The 14,969-nt window shown below is 39.6% G+C and overlaps 1 protein-coding gene across 3 annotated transcripts in view; it reads left to right on the forward strand.

Annotated features, from left to right (window-relative positions):
• The window catches only part of LOC139765242 (protein O-mannosyl-transferase TMTC1-like), a 273,522-nt gene that overhangs the window by 5,570 nt on the left and 252,983 nt on the right, over positions 1 to 14,969 (forward strand). The window contains exon 1 of one of the 3 annotated variants that reach the window (XM_071692578.1): positions 8,058 to 8,365. The exons of 1 other annotated variant lie outside the window; for it this stretch is intronic. The gene's annotated coding sequence lies outside the window, so the exon portion shown is untranslated. One more of the 3 variants, XM_071692580.1, reaches the window with a different exon arrangement.

The following is a 14,969-nucleotide window of genomic DNA, read 5'->3' on the forward strand; positions in this document are numbered from 1 at the left end:
TGGCTGAGAGAGCAGGAAAGGGTGTTTTGAAATGGTTTGGTAACATGGAGAGAATGAGTGAGGAAAGTTTGACAAAAAGGATATATGCGTCAGAGTTAGAGGGAACGAGAAGTGGTATACCAAAGTGGAGGGGGAAAGATGGAGTGAAAAAGATTGTGAGTGATCGGGACCTGAACATGCAAGAATAGAGTGAATTCGAACGATGTGGTATATCGGCGTCGACGTGTTGTCAATGAACTGAACCAGGGCATGTGAAGAGTCTGGGGTAAACCATGGAAAGTTTTGTGAGGCCTGGATGTGGAAAGGGAGCTGTGGCTTCGGTGCATTATACATGACAGCTAGAGACTGGATGTGAACGAATGTGGCCTTTGTCGTCTTTTCCTGGCGCTACCTCGCGCACATGCGTGGGAAGGGGGTTGTCATTTCATGTGTGGCGGGGTAGCGACGGAAATGAATAAGGGCAAACAGTATTAATTGTGTATATATACATATATATATATATATATATATATATATATATATATATATATATATATATATATATATATATATATATATATATATATATATATATATATATATATATATATATATATATATATATATATATATATATATATATATATATATATATATATATATATATATATATATATATATATATATATATATATATATATATATATAGGGGAGGGAGCGATGAGCTGGAAATCCTCCCCTCTCATTATTTTTCTTTTTAATTTTCCAAAAGAAGGAACAGAGAGGGGGGCCAGGTGAAGATATTCGCTCAAAGGCCCAGTCGTCTGTTCTTAACGCTACCTCGCTAACACGAGAAGTGGCGAATAGTTTGAAAGAAAAGGAAGAAAGATATATATATATATATATATATATATATATATATATATATATATATATATATATATATATATATATATATATATATATATATTTTTTTTTTTTTTTTTTTTTACTTTGTCGCTGTCTCCCGCGTTTGCGAGGTAGCGCAAGGAAACAGACGAAAGAAATGGCCCAACCCACCCCCATACACATGTATATACATACGTCCACACACGCAAATATACATACCTACACAGCTTTCCATGGTTTACCCCAGACGCTTCACATGCCTTGATTCAATCCACTGACAGCACGTCAACCCCGGTATACCACATCGCTCCAATTCACTCTATTCCTTGCCCTCCTTTCACCCTCCTGCATGTTCAGGCCCCGATCACACAAAATCTTTTTCACTCCATCTTTCCACCTCCAATTTGGTCTCCCTCTTCTCCTCGTTCCCTCCACCTCCGACACATATATCCTCTTGGTCAATCTTTCCTCACTCATTCTCTCCATGTGCCCAAACCATTTCAAAACACCCTCTTCTGCTCTCTCAACCACGCTCTTTTTATTTCCACACATCTCTCTTACCCTTACGTTACTTACTCGATCAAACCACCTCACACCACACATTGTCCTCAAACATCTCATTTCCAGCACATCCATCCTCCTGCGCACAACTCTATCCATAGCCCACGCCTCGCAACCATACAACATTGTTGGAACCACTATTCCTTCAAACATACCCATTTTTGCTTTCCGAGATAATGTTCTCGACTTCCACACATTCTTCAAGGCTCCCAGAATTTTCGCCCCCTCCCCCACCCTATGATACACTTCCGCTTCCATGGTTCCATCCGCTGCCAGATCCACTCCCAGATATCTAAAACACTTCACTTCCTCCAGTTTTTCTCCATTCAAACTCACCTCCCAATTGACTTGACCCACAACCCTACTGTACCTAATAACCTTGCTCTTATTCACATTTACTCTTAACTTTCTTCTTTCACACACTTTACCAAACTCAGTCACCAGCTTCTGCAGTTTCTCACATGAATCAGCCACCAGCGCTGTATCATCAGCGAACAACAACTGACTCACTTCCCAAGCTCTCTCATCCCCAACATACTTCATACTTGCCCCTCTTTCCAAAACTTCTTGCATTCACCTCCCTAACAACCCCATCCATAAACAAATTAAACAACCATGGAGACATCACACACCCCTGCCGCAAACCTACATTCACTGAGAACCAATCACTTTCCTCTCTTCCTACACGTACACATGCCTTACATCCTCGATAAAAACTTTTCACTGCTTCTAACAACTTGCCTCCCACACCATATATTCTTAATACCTTCCACAGAGCATCTCTATCAACTCTATCATATGCCTTCTCCAGATCCATAAATGCTACATACAAATCCATTTGCTTTTCTAAGTATTTCTCACATACATTCTTCAAAGCAAACACCTGATCCACACATCCTCTACCACTTCTGAAACCACACTGCTCTTCCCCAATCTGATGCTCTGTACATGCCTTCACCCTCTCAATCAATACCCTCCCATATAATTTACCAGGAATACTCAACAAACTTATACCTCTGTATATATATTTTTTTTTTTTTTTTTTTTTTTTTTTTTTATACTTTGTCGCTGTCTCCCGCGTTTGCGAGGTAGCGCAAGGAAACAGACGAAAGAAATGGCCCAACCCCCCCCCCCCCCATACACATGTACATACACACGTCCACACACGCAAATATACATACCTACACAGCTTTCCATGGTTTACCCCAGACGCTTCACATGCCTTGATTCAATCCACTGACAGCACGTCAAACCATGTATACCACATCGCTCCAATTCACTCTATTCCTTGCCCTCCTTTCACTCTCCTGCATGTTCAGGCCCCGATCACACAAAATCTTTTTCACTCCATCTTTCCACCTCCAATTTGGTCTCCCTCTTCTCCTCGTTCCCTCCACCTCCGACACATATATCCTCTTGGTCAATCTTTCCTCACTCATTCTCTCCATGTGCCCAAACCATTTCAAAACACCCTCTTCTGCTCTCTCAACCACGCTCTTTTTATTTCCACACATCTCTCTTACCCTTACGTTACTTACTCGATCAAACCACCTCACACCACACATTGTCCTCAAACATCTCATTTCCAGCACATCCATCCTCCTGCGCACAACTCTATCCATAGCCCACGCCTCGCAACCATACAACATTGTTGGAACCACTATTCCTTCAAACATACCCATTTTTGCTTTCCGAGATAATGTTCTCGACTTCCACACATTTTTCAAGGCTCCCAAAATTTTCGCCCCCTCCCCCACCCTATGATCCACTTCCGCTTCCATGGTTCCATCCGCTGACAGATCCACTCCCAGATATCTAAAACACTTCACTTCCTCCAGTTTTTCTCCATTCAAACTCACCTCCCAATTGACTTGACCCTCAACCCTACTGTACCTAATAACCTTGCTCTTATTCACATTTACTCTTAACTTTCTTCTTCCACACACTTTACCAAACTCAGTCACCAGCTTCTGCAGTTTCTCACATGAATCAGCCACCAGCGCTGTATCATCAGCGAACAACAACTGACTCACTTCCCAAGCTCTCTCATCCCCAACAGACTTCATACTTGCCCCTATATATATATATATATATATATATATATATATATATATATATATATATATATATATATATATATATATATATATATATATATATATATATATATATATATATATATATATATATATATATATATATATATTTATATATATATATATATATATATATATATATATATATATATATATATATATATTTATATATATATATATATATATATATATATATATATATATATATATATATATATATATATATATATATATATATATATGTATTGGAAAGGATGACAATTTTTGCGCGTGATCAAAATATTCCTATGAGTCCACGAGAAGTTCCCAAGTGCACTTTCATGTAATAATCACATCATCAGGTGAGACACAAGAGAGAAATATAAGAGTCAGTTGATATACATCAAGGAGACGAAGTTAGGACGTTATTTAGTAAATACGCTACTTTCCAAGACAGACAACGAGCGTTCATAACCTTATCATTTTACAAATTTTATCAACAACAATGTTGTCTAATTTCTATAGACCCTCACTAATATCAAGATTTATAATTCTTTGTGTATTTGATGGTAGAAGATTCAATGATATTTCTCGTGGTAAGAGGGTTAGAGTTAATAACTGAGAAGGTATTACGCCAGTCAATACAATGATCACACTTTTTGATGTGATTAAAGAGGGCATTTGATTTTCGTCCCGTTCTTATACTATATTTATGGTGCTTAAGTCTAACAGAAAGATCCTTACCAGTCTGCCCAGCATAAAACTTATCACAATTTCTACATGGCACTTTATATATTTAAGAGAATTTTCTAGTGAATTCCTGATAAGATATTCTTTATAGTATTATTGTTGCTGAAGGCAACATTTACTTTAAAGGATTTAAGCAACATGGGAAGTAAAGTAAAGTTCTTATTAAAAGGGGGAACTAAAAGATTCTTGTTGTCAATGGGAGGTTTGGGTTCAACTCTATAAAATAATTTCTTCGCTAACTTAAGGGATTTATCAATGAAAGATCTAGGGTACTTTAACTTAGATCCAATAGAATATATCTTCTCACGAAAATATACATACCTATACATCTCAACATATACATATATACACACACACAGACATATACATATATACGCATGTACATAATTCACACTGTCTGCCTTTGTTCATTCCCATCGCCACCCCGCCACACATGAAATGACAACCCCCTCCCCCCAAAAGTACGCGAGGTAGCGCTAGGAAAAGACAACAAAGGCCACATTCGTTCACACTCAGTCTCTAGCTGTCGTGTAATAATGCACCGAAACCACAGCTCTCTTTCCACATCCACGCCCCACAGAACTTTCCATGGTTTACCCCAGATGCTTCGCATGCACTGGTTCAATCCATTGACAGCACGTCGACCCCTGTATGCCACATCATTACAATTCACTCTATTCCTTGCACGCCTTTCATCCTCCTGCATGTTCAGGCCCCGATCACTCAAAATCTTTTTCACTCCATCTGTCCACCTCCAATTTGGCCTCCCACCTCTCCTCGTTCCCTCCACCTCTGACACATATATCCTCTTTGTCAATCTTTCCTTACTCATTCTCTCCATGTGACCAAACCATTTGAAAACACCCTCGTCTGCTTTCTCAACCACACTCTTTTTATTACTACACATCACTCTTACCCTATTATTACTTACCCGATCAAACTACCTCACACCACATATTGTCCACAAACATCTCATTTCCAGCACATCCACCCTCCTCCGCACAACTCTATCTATAGCCCACGCCTCGCAACCGTATAACATTGTTGGAACTACTATTCCTTCAAACATACCCATTTTTGCTTTCCGAGATAACGTTCTCGATTTCCACACATTCTTCAATGCTCCCAGAACTTTCACCCCCTCCCCTATCCTATATATATATATATATATATATATATATATATATATATATATATATATATATATATATATATATATATATATATATATATATATATATATATATATATATATATATATATATGAAGTCTGTTGTGGATGAGAGAGCTTGGGAAGTGAGTCATTTGTTGTTCGCTGATGATACAGCGCTGGTGGCTGATTCATGTGAGAAACTGCAGAAGCTGGTGACTGAGTTTGGTAAAGTGTATGAAAGAAGAAAGTTAAGAGTAAATGTGAATAAGAGCAAAGTTATTAGGTACAGTAGGGTTGAGGGTCAAGTCAACTGGGAGGTAAGTTTGAATGGAGAAAAACTAGAGGAAGTAAAGTGTTTTAGATATCTGGGAGTGGATCTGGCAGCGGATGGAACCATGGAAGCGGAAGTGAACCATAGGGTGGGGGAGGGGGCGAAAATCCTGGGAGCCTTGAAGAATGTGTGGAAGTCGAGAACATTATCTCGGAAAGCAAAATTGGGTATGTTTGAAGGAATAGTGGTTCCAACAATGTTGTATGGTTGCGAGGCTTGGGCTATGGATAGAGTTGTGCGCAGGACGGTGGATGTGCTGGAACTGAGATGTTTGAGGACAATGTGTGGTGTGAGGTGGTTTGATCGAGTAAGTAATGTAAGGGTAAGAGAGATGTGTGGAAATAAAAAGAGCGTGGTTGAGAGAGCAGAAGAGGGTGTTTTGAAATGGTCTGGGCACATGGAGAGAATGAGTGAGGAAAGATTGACCAAGAGGATATATGTGTCGGAGGTGGTGGGAACGAGGAGAAGTGGGAGACCAAATTGGAGCTGGAAAGATGGAGTGAAAAAGATTTTGAGTGATCGGGGCCTGAACATGCAGGAGGGTGAAAGGCGGGCAAGGAATAGAGTGAATTGGATCGATGTGGTATACCGGGATTGACGTGCTGTCTGTGGATTGAATCAGGGCATGTGAAGCGTCTGGGGTAAACCATGGAAAGTTGTGTGGGGCCTGGATGTGGAAAGGGAGCTGTGGTTTCGGGCATTATTGCGTGACAGCTGGAGACTGAGTGTGAACGAATGGGGCCTTTGTTGTCTTTTCTTAGTGCTACCTCGCACACTTGAAGGGGGAGGGGGATGGTATTCCATGTGTGGCGAGGTGGCGATGGGAACGAATAGGGGCAGGCAGTGTGAATTGTGTGCATGGGTATATATGTATGTGCCTGTGTGTGTATACATATGTGTACATTGAGATGTATAGTTATGTACATTTGCGTGTGTGGGCGTGTGTGTGTGTACATTGTGTATGGGGGTGGGTTGTGCCATTTCTTTCGTTTTTTTACTTGCGCTACCTCGCAAACGCGGGAGACAGCGACAAAGCAAAATAAAATAAATAAATAAATAAATAAATATATATATATATATATATATATATATATATATATATATATATATATATATATATATATATATATATATATATATATATATATATATATATATATATATATATATATATATCCAAAGGTCTGAACCTTAGAGGGAATATCCTCATTTGGCCCCCTTCTCTGTTCCTATGTTTGGAAAAGTAAGAGAGAGAGAGAGAGAGAGAGAGAGAGAGAGAGAGAGAGAGAGAGAGAGAGAGAGAGAGAGAGAGAGAGAGAGAGAGAGAGAGAGAGAGAGAGAGAGAGAGAGAGTTATTAGTGCAGTCAAAGGATGACTTAAAGGAACATCTGAAATGAATTATGGTGGCAGTTGGATGTGTCAAGAAATTAAGATTAACTTTTGGTGTCAGAGAAACGTGTAAACGTTAGGGATTGCAGCAGGTGAACTGATGGTACCAGAACCTGAAGAGAGACGATATAAATACCACCTGTGACAAACAGAGAATAATAAAAGAGAAATTTAGCAAATAAAACTCATGTTGGGCTTTGCAAAGTAAGTGCTTAGAGGAAACGCAACGTAAGTTGACAACATCAGAATGGCTAAAAGAAATACGGGGGAAATGCAGAAATCTTTTATAAAATGTGGATAAAGAGGTGGGTGGCAAATGTGAGTGCATTGGAAGGATATGTTACAGGGGAACATATAAACGAAGTTTATATGTTCTCTTGGCCTAAAAGCAGTGGAAGAAATATGATTGCAAAGTAGAAACAGGAAGCAACAGAAGGCTGTCAACGAAAATGTGTGAGAACGCCCGGGTGAACGGCAAAGGAAGTAATAGAAAATACCGTTCTTATTGGATGCAAGACCCAAGGAAGCTATAAGGGGTAACATTTCATATGATGCAAGTAGTAAGCACGAGCGGTTTGTAATAATCCTTTGAAATACAAAGTAGAAGACAAAATCTATCCTCCTTTAGGGATCACCGTAGAGCAAGATGTTTCTCTTTTCTTTACTATTTTATCACAGTAATTTCCGTCTACCAAACCACAGAAGCTTTCGACCTTTCTTTCCTGCCACGTCTTAAGTTGTGCCGGTCGTTCATAGACTGCGAGCTCCAGTCACAGCAGCAGAATCAGCAGCAACGACAACAACAACAGATGGGCGGTGGTAGTGGTTCCTCCTCCTCCCTCCATGAGGCAGGTGGCTAGCACTCGTCGGCAGCTGCGTGGGTCGGGGAAGCGGGCTCTCCCCTCACCAGTCCTGATGGCTCAGTCAGGCGGCCACCTCCGCCCAGCTCGCACGTTATTTCTGTGCTTAGTCGTTCCTGGCTTAGACCGACTCGCTGACGGTCCTTCGATCTACGTGAGGTGCCCGACATGTTGAGAGGGATTCTTGTTTATCAGATGGTTATACTAAGCCGCAGCTTGTGGCCTGTGACCTCGATATATGCAGCACCAGTTTCTAACCGGAATTGAAAACTAGACGTAATATCCTTTCATTTTGATCTTTTCTATCTTATCTGTGAAGTCAAGAGAAAATATGATCATTTTAGTGACACTCATCATGAAATTCGAAGACAATATTGATGTAAGTAAATAATATAATTTGTGTTTAGTATTGATTTGAAACTAACTCTGATGTATAAAATATGATATCCTGAAATCGAGCGATGAGATCGATATATACACCAGCATCACGTTTGCTACGCTTACAATGAGAAATACTGTTCGGTCTTACCACAGGCAATGAGAAGGAATAACAAGCATGTAGAACCTCACAGGTCGTAGTTCAAAGCACCTGCTGGTGAGGTGTGTGTGTGAGATGGGTTGTCGTTCCCTTCGTCGTTATCTGTTATAAGCTAACCGTAAGCTGGCACAGCCTTCCCGTCAGCTGTCAAAACTTCCCAGTCAATGTTCACAACTTCCGTATCAGCTGTCAAAAACTTCCTATCATCTGTTAAAACCTTCCCGTCAACTGTTGCAAGACCTGTTCTCACCTCACCGTCCGTCATGTCAAGGACTGTGAAAACAACCAGTTCTTTTCACATGAATATGTATAGAATATTTCTAGAAGGTATGTATAGTATATACGCAGGATGTATAATGTCTTCTATGTTTCCATATGTATTTAGTGACTTTGCCATCGTCTGTTTATTGTTAAGTGTAATGTAAAACTATTCAAAGGTTCAACAGTAAAAACCTTGATTATGTGAAGATTAGTAAAACGAATTAGTTTGATTCACTATAAATACAAATCGTATCAATACCTTTAAAGTTATGTCAACGTAAAGAGAACATAATTCACATGAATATTAAAATCATATGGATTTCATGAAATGATGAACACGTAACATTACAATGGGAATCCACAATAGCGAAACATTGACTGGAAAATAAAACGAAATATCCCACAGTTAACGTATTAATCTAAGACACTTCATGTGCAGAATTCCACTTATATAACACTTCCATCTATAGTACGAAACAAGTTTATTTGTCAGATGTTTAGAAAATAGATGGATGAAATGTTTATTTCTTATTCCAAATACATGGACATCTTGGTCACTTTAGACAACCAGAGTACAGGAATTTTTCTAGTAGAATATGCTTGATATAACTAACATTCGATTGGCAAAAATCCTTAGTAGCATGTCCTCATCACACAGCGTCCCCCTGGATGTTACAAGAAATGTAACTATCTTTTCTAGAGAATACTTTGTAAACAGTTATAAGATGAAGGAAATTGCAATAAATGAAAACTATGAGTGAAATACACACACACACACACACACACACACACACACACACACACACACACACACACACACACACATACACACACACACAAAGTTCTCAGTGGTTTAGTTGTAAGCGTTACTACCCATGAGTCAGTATGCTCCACAGAGTCGAGCCCGCATAGGTTCGAATCCTGGCGCGACAAGTGGCCCATACTCATCTATGGTGTTCATCTTCCCCTAAGCTCTAAGGACTTGGCGATTAATGGGTACATGGCTTAGGCTTATAACTAAGTCGTGTGTGTGTGTGTGTGTGTGTGTGGATGAGTATACTCACATTGGGTTATAGACATAGTGGTTAATAGTCGGGGCAACATGAATCTAAAACTCTTTCCCCGTTAACGTAAAAATAGTAGTCACAGACACACACACACACACACACACACACATAGATTCAACATTCACCAGTTTTGTTTTTTTTTACCTTTTATACGATTTTTTCAGATACATTGAAAGCTGAATAATCAATATTCATTATCACTTTATTCGCAAATTGAATCTAAGATAAAACCGTAAAAAACCTACTCAATATCTGTCAGATTACAATGTGTGAATAACGAGATAAGCCACAAAAACAGAAAACACAAACGGTGGACATTACCACATCCTGGAGCGTTGCATCTGAGCTTGGACGCACCTTGAAAGTGTTATTTGTGAGGCCATATAACACTGGGTGTGAGATCATTATCCCTCTGCAGACGCTGATATTCGTGCGTGCTAGTGAGAATGATTGAGGACGTGTCCGGTGGGTTAGCTAGTGGTGTAGGAAGCTCCACCTCAGGTCTCTGCATCATCTCGGGTAGTCACGCAATGTAGTAAAGTCAAAGTTTTGCAGCTGAGGGTCATTGTTGGGTTACAGGTTGTCCTCTACTTTGATAATTCATGTTGGAATTTTATTTTAGGATTGCGGCAGTATATCAGCATTGCTTGTGACATTTCATCGAGTTACGTTATAGTGTATTCTAAAGTCACCACCCTGAGTGTAGGCTGTCGACAAATCAGCTGATTGCCGGAGCATTCATACCAACATAGTTCAGGTAATTTTAAACCCAACCTTTAAGAAGACAAGAATAATTATTGAGCTTTATTGGTCATATCGGTAAATTCTGAGGGTGATGTTATATCGGTATATTGCTTACTAACATACCGGGAGATTAAGTTACAACCATACACAGAACGCTAAACCAACGTGCCACTGTAGTGTACATGCTCAGGGAAGTGTATATTATACTCGAGTGCAGTGACTTTTTTAAGTACGACATGGTTATAAAACGATCTTATATGTCTCGCTTGCTTTAAGTTTGTGATCTCAAGAAAACGTCGATCACTGAGACAATATCGTAGGGTCAGACTTTTCGAGAAAAACATTCCTGTGTCAGGCTCTTGCACTGCTCGTGACCATCCTCTAACATTCTTGTTTTGTTCACTCAGATATCATATTAACAGAGATGTTCTCGTTAACATGAAATTTGTATAGATAACCAAAACCTATTATGACGAACACAAACCTTGAGTTGTCAACGCTGATATCATACATTAATGTTCACGCTGATCCTTTGTTGTTAACAGAGCCTTCGTGTTTTTAACTCGTCTTTTTTAACATAGAGCTCGTATATCAACAAAGATTTTTCGTGTCGTCATAACACGCTTTGTAATGTTTTGAACGCGGTCATACTGAGCAACAGGAACACAGAAAATATTTTAAAAAAATGAATTATAAATAATGATTCGTGGGTTGTGGTATAGCGAGCTTTTTGAGTCGACAGAATTATACAAATCACGTTCTAATGTTAAAACTACTGTTGATATTTGACAATATTCCTCGCACGTGGGATCATAACGGATGGGGATGCATTAGTATGAAATAACAAAAGGTTGCTCTTTGCATATTGATAAGCTAACTGACGTTCATGTTCTGAAAATGGCATTTTTCACGTCTGTTTTCTATCGTAGTAGATGTGATGAATGTATAATTTCCCAGGGTAAAGGAGAACTTATGAGCCAGTCACTTAGTACAGAAGTGCAAAAGAATGTTTTACCCGTATGGGTCGTGTCTCAAGGACCGTTTACTGTCCCTAAGTCTATAGCTCACCAGAAAATGATTAAGATATGATGAACAGTGAGCTTCTTCGTCCATATAGTTAGTCTTCTACACAGGATGATAATGTTTCCAGATCGCAACAGAGCGTTGAAAACGTTATCAATGAAGTGTAGAATCTAGGGAAAATGTTACTGGTCTTTGCCAGTTAATTGACCAATGATCCTCTGTGTGCCTTACTGGTGAAGTGCTCATAATCTGCAGTTTAGAGCTGCAGTAAATCTTTGTTTTTTTCCAGTGAATGATCATTGACCCTCAGTGTAGTATTTTAGTGAACGATCATTAATTCAGAGTCAAACCTATTAGCGAAATATCATGTTCTCGCAGTTGTGTTTGTCATTGAATGATTGTGCTTCTGTTACTGTAATGTGTCAGCTTAATGATCATTCTGTGACATGCCCGGTCTGTCATATACATTTTTTCTTTTATTCATCTTGGCATTTCAAGAAATATTTTCCTGCATGTAAAGAATGATAGTCTCAGATTCGTCGATGAATTAAGTGAAAAAGTTTTGCCATATTATCCAAAAGCGTTGCATGGCTGAGTTTCCCCAACTATGTCTTTGATATGGAAAGGAAATATGACTTTTTTCCATGATGCCATACGGAGACTAAAGTGGTTAGGGCACCAGTAGTTTTATACTTTAATTAAACAGCTGTTTCAACTACTACCACTTCTACTATCAATACTTCTGTTACTACAACTACTACTAACTACCTCTGCTAAAAGTTGTATAGCTGTTACTATTACTCTTAGTACAAAAACTACAACTATCACTACTACTACTACTACTACTACTACTACTGCTACTACCACTACTTCTACTACTACTACTACTACTACTACTACTACTACTACTACTACTACTACTACTATTACATCTACTACCACTGCTATTACCGGTACCACCGTAACTAGAACAATAAAACCATAAGTCGTTTTTGCAGTTTGGTGCTAAGAATAAGAGGATTTTTGCAGCTTACTTCACGTTCTTCCTCCTTCATTCATTCAAATACGTGCAACGGATTAAAAGGGTCATGATACGGAGGATTATACTGCTACGAAGTAAACACCGTTGGTCGCAAATATGGAACTGTATATCTAGATATAACACAACAGGTTCTGATATCTATCATATTAACGAATGAATATAAACCTGCCAGCATTCTTATCATATGGGAGTAGGTGTATGTCGTAGTCTATGTGTCTGAATCTGTCAAAAAGTGTTTCTGTTACAGTGTGTGTGTGTGTGTGTGTGTGTGTGTGTGTGTGTGTGTGTGTGTGTGTGTGTGTGTGTGTGTGTGTGTGTGTGTGTATGTATGTGTGTGTATGCAAAGGGAAGGATCAGATTCATGCCTTACTTTCTTCTTCACCGTGTGTCTGTGTTTCATGAATAACAGTGTATGATAACTATTTGGGATTACCAATGGCGCGATTACGAGAAGGAAGTTTTACACTCATGTTACCCCGTCTCTTAATTGTGTATGCATATATCCATCACTTCACTCCAGTGTACACACACATACACACACACACACACACACACACACACACACAAACACACACACACACACACACACACACACAAATACAGCCACTAGAAGTATGTGGATCTTTGGCTTCACTATCAACAACGACTCTCCAGACCTCAGTTTCCTTCAGCACATCATCAATAACCCCCAGGAGTGAAGCAGGGCCAACGATATCACATTCAGAACAAGGCTATGATGATGCACGTTAACCCAGGTACCCCCTGACATCACACTACACCCTGACGTCCTCCAAGTAGTAAGAGACTTCGTACTTCTTGATGTTACTATACATGACGGTTTGAACTGGAAGAGTCATTTCCCTCATTCCGTCTGTATCTTCTCCACTAACAGGGTTAACTAGGCTATTTGAGCTCAGGAATGTCTATGCCATCTTCATTCTATCTATGCTCATTTACGCCTTCCTAGCCTCAGTAACAGCCACACAGAGGACCAGCTGGAAACAATATAGAAAATACAGTGCAGTATCATCCTGGCCCCATCTTACACTATATGTCAAGAAGTCCTCATCTTCTTGAACCTGTCCACCATCTCCGACCAACACAAACAGCTCACATACACTTTTGGCAATATACTGCTGACACGCCCCCATCACCGAGACCTCTTCTCCACCGACACCCCACTCCCACTGACAGCCGTTCGTCACTATAGTCGACTTGTATCAATCAGAGCTCGTACAGAAAGATACAAGAGTAGTCTTGTACCTACTATTGATTGTGACCGTCATAAACAATCCATACACAGATGCATAGATTCGCACGTAAACGGCTCAATTTATCCTTTGCGCATGTGATATATCAACTACGGTATCATTGCAGTCATAAAATCACTTAACGTTCAAAAATGTGTATAATGTATAAACCATATCATAACAGGAAAGTCCCACATTGGAAAAGAAAACACGAAATAGAAGATCCGGTATATTTCAGGTCAGGGTCTAGGACCCTCCTCATCCAACTGAAATGACCAGACAGACAAGGCTTCAAGGTAAGTCTCGTGACCAGCCACAGGGCTTGAAGGACAAGTCACAGAGCCCAATCCTCATATATCAGGTATCTTAGGTCAAGAGATGGGCTCCGTGGATTGCCCTTCAAACCTCGTGGCCGGTCATGTGACCTAACTTTAGTCTTGTCTGTCTGTTCTTCATAATTAGCTGATGAGGGTCCTAGACTCTGTCCCGAAATATATCGGTTCTTCTATTTCGTGTTTTCTTTTCCAATGTGGGACTTTCCTGTTACATTTACCAGTGTGTTATTACACTCCTCGAATCAAACCAGAGTATTTACTCTAAACATTTCTGTATGTCTGCCACCCTGACAATATACATGTACATCACTCATGTGTTCATCCAGAGTGTGAAAATATCCAATCCATCTTGATCTTAAGCTCTTTCAGGAGTAGTTAACTAGTCACTATTATGACCTCCCAGTTCTGTCACATCTGTAATACCTCAACCGTGTATTTTCACACGAATGGCTGCCTAAATGATATAAACCGTTATCTATTTATTTGTTTTTTCTATAATCTATCTACGCACAAATAAAATGCAACCTAAGCCCTTTTTCGACCAGCTCCAAGTGGAAAATGAACACCAGGGTTGGATGTGGGCCAACTGCCGCGCTTAGTATTGGAGATTATGTGGGCCCGACTCCGGACATGCTCTTGCTGAATCGTGTGTGTGCGTGTGTGTGTGTGTGTGTGTGTGTGTGTGTGTGTGTGTAATTACCTATTTGCAATCACCCATTTGTA

This window comes from Panulirus ornatus, chromosome 53, assembly GCF_036320965.1.
Source record: "Panulirus ornatus isolate Po-2019 chromosome 53, ASM3632096v1, whole genome shotgun sequence".
NCBI lineage: Eukaryota > Metazoa > Arthropoda > Malacostraca > Decapoda > Palinuridae > Panulirus > Panulirus ornatus.